We start from the raw sequence: 2,685 nt of genomic DNA, 5'->3' as shown, positions 1-2,685 counted from the left end.
CACACGCACCCTATAGCAAAAACCTCTCTGAAAAAAAAAAAAAGAATATTTAGAGTGCATGTGAGGACAGAAACCATGATAGCAATTCCACCCTTTGGCTATAGACCCATTATTCAGTTTAAGTTTTATAAAAGGAGAAAAAAAAATTTTTTTGAGAGATTTTTGCTATCAGGCATGCGCACTCGCTGGAAAGATAGAAAGAGACAGAGAGACAAAAAGGAAGCAATCATCCCCCTAGAGGGATGACCATGCCACAATTCCTTTTCCTCCCCTCTCTGATAGGAATCTTGAGTATGCATGCACACACACCTGGAATGAGGTTCAAGCCACCAAGGCTGGGACTCAAACCATGATTGATCATGTGAGAGTCCAGCACCTTAACCACTATGTCAGCTGCTGGCCCTAAGGAGAAAAAAATTAATAAATTAATCTTATTACTAGCTATCTCAATGGATTGAAATAAGATACATACTAGTCTTTAAAATTATGTCTATGGGCTTTTAAATAATAAGCTATTTTTTTTTCATGCTTTTATGTTTTTCAAAATTTTCTACAATAAATAAATATTATTTTTAAAGCAAGAAAAGGAAAGAAAAATGAAATGTAGATACCCAGTGGTTATAAATATCTATTGATCATCTACTCTATATTAGGCATCAGGTATAATGATAGTTCAGTAAGACTCTCTTCCCATTACCTATTATAAATATCATGGGAAAGGCATCACTATGAGAACATAAAAAGGAAAACCTATTGACATGTGACTCATAATTATGAAGACTATCTCTTTTCTCTCATCTTTGAGGTTCCTTTATTCATGAACACAGGTACTCCTATGTGTTCGCTTTTTTATGAATGAGTACTCCACACTAGGAATTTTCAAACTAATAAAATTAATTATTATTGACTAAACATCTGCAATGTTTGAGGGGCTTACAATATCTTTCACTTATAGTATCCCTAATTTTCAGAATAAGCTGGCACAGCAGAATAATAACTCAGGCATTATTATTCCCGTTTGGCAGAGGGATAAACTGAGACCTGGAGAGGTTTGACTCGTTCAGGATTACTTTAGTATCAAGCACCCCAGGTATATTTTAAGGCATATTTCAATTTATGTAAATGTAAGGCACCGTCTATTTCACAAAGCGAGGTACACCTATAAAACCATACATGCTGTTTGGTAGACCACAAGGTTTTTTAACAGCATCCCATATTTCTGTTTTGAGTCTCTTGCCGCTTGGGTAAACATTGTACTTTTCATTGGATATACTGTAAGTCATTAAAGTCAGTAAATAGCAGAAATGAATAAAACAGCAACTTAGATATTTTTAACACCTCTGAGTTAAAACCACTTTGCAGTGGGGAAGAAGAACAGATGCCCGCTTCTAAATGTGAGAGCCACCAACTGGGAATTTGCTAGTTGTAACTGCTGCCATCTGTTTTCCACTGTTCTTTTTACCTGCCTCTCTTAGATTTAGTATTTGAATTCTGGGCCATGGATTCTTAGTACAGGCAGGGGAGGAGTGGGAGGGACTCCAATTTGAAATTTTCCCAGGTGCTCGCTCCTGCATTAAATCAAAGGTAACTTCTCAGGAAAAAAAATATCATGAGGGTGATTATTTAACAACTGCATTTTATTCTTCTATGCATTCTTTGTACTATTTCCATGTGCACTTTTTCTATTTAATCAACTTCCTGCTTTTCCTAAGGGCTTTACTGAACCGCCTCTCTGATGCCAATTAGGGCACTGCTGTGTGAATTAGTTTCTTCCCTGACTGAATAAATAATTTTAGTGAAGCCGTACATACATTCGGAACTCACTTAATCAGCACTTAACTCGTATTTGTCACTAGTGTAGTGGACGTTTCCTCTTAGAGTCAACACACTGAGAGTGATACTATTTGGGCTAAAGGAAAGCAGATAAAATGGACAGGTTAATAGAATTATAAAGGATAGTAAGACATTGTTTCAGTTCACCCTCTGCCTTCAAGTGGAATTGCTCCTAAACCATACTAGAAAGAGAAAATCTGCCCTTTTCTTTGAGGAACATCTGTAGGGGAGGTTTCCCAACGTTTGATTATAATTCTGAGTGACATATGTGCATGCGCATATAACTTCTGGCTAAAGGCCAGCAAAGAACAAGCATCATCACCCAACCTGTAAATGAGCTTTCTTTTTGAACCTACTTAATAAACGTAGACTACTCATTTTTAACAGAAAAAAAAAAAAAAAAGCACAGTTTCAGCGAAGTTACGAATTTTGGTCAGAGGGAACACTACTAGTTAGTAGTGTTAGACATTTAAAATTTAGCGCCAATTCTGCCTAATTCTTTCTCTGAAATTAAAAGAGGAGTGCTTCAGAGGCAGGGCTGTTATTTCAATTAGAAATTTCTGCTTTCTTTTCAGATTCTGAGTCAGTCTGGAATAATATAAAAAAACATAGAAGATGGAAGGACCTCTCAAGGTTATATTCAACTAAAATGCACTATCACAGGTCAAGCGTAACCAGGCTTCTCCAAACCATACCAGGACACTAATCTCCATAGTACTGTATTTTTTTTTAAGTTTATTTATTTCTTCCATAAATAGAAAAGACAGAGAGAAAGAGACATAACTTTCAACAGAGTCTTCATGCCTTCAATCCGTCTCAGCCTTCAGTCAGCCATGGATCATGGACAGCCGT

Source organism: Tupaia chinensis, unplaced genomic scaffold (genome assembly GCF_000334495.1).
Source record: "Tupaia chinensis unplaced genomic scaffold, TupChi_1.0 Scaffold000093_1, whole genome shotgun sequence".
In the NCBI taxonomy this organism is placed as follows: Eukaryota; Metazoa; Chordata; class Mammalia; order Scandentia; family Tupaiidae; genus Tupaia; species Tupaia belangeri.
This window is presented reverse-complemented; position numbering follows the sequence as displayed.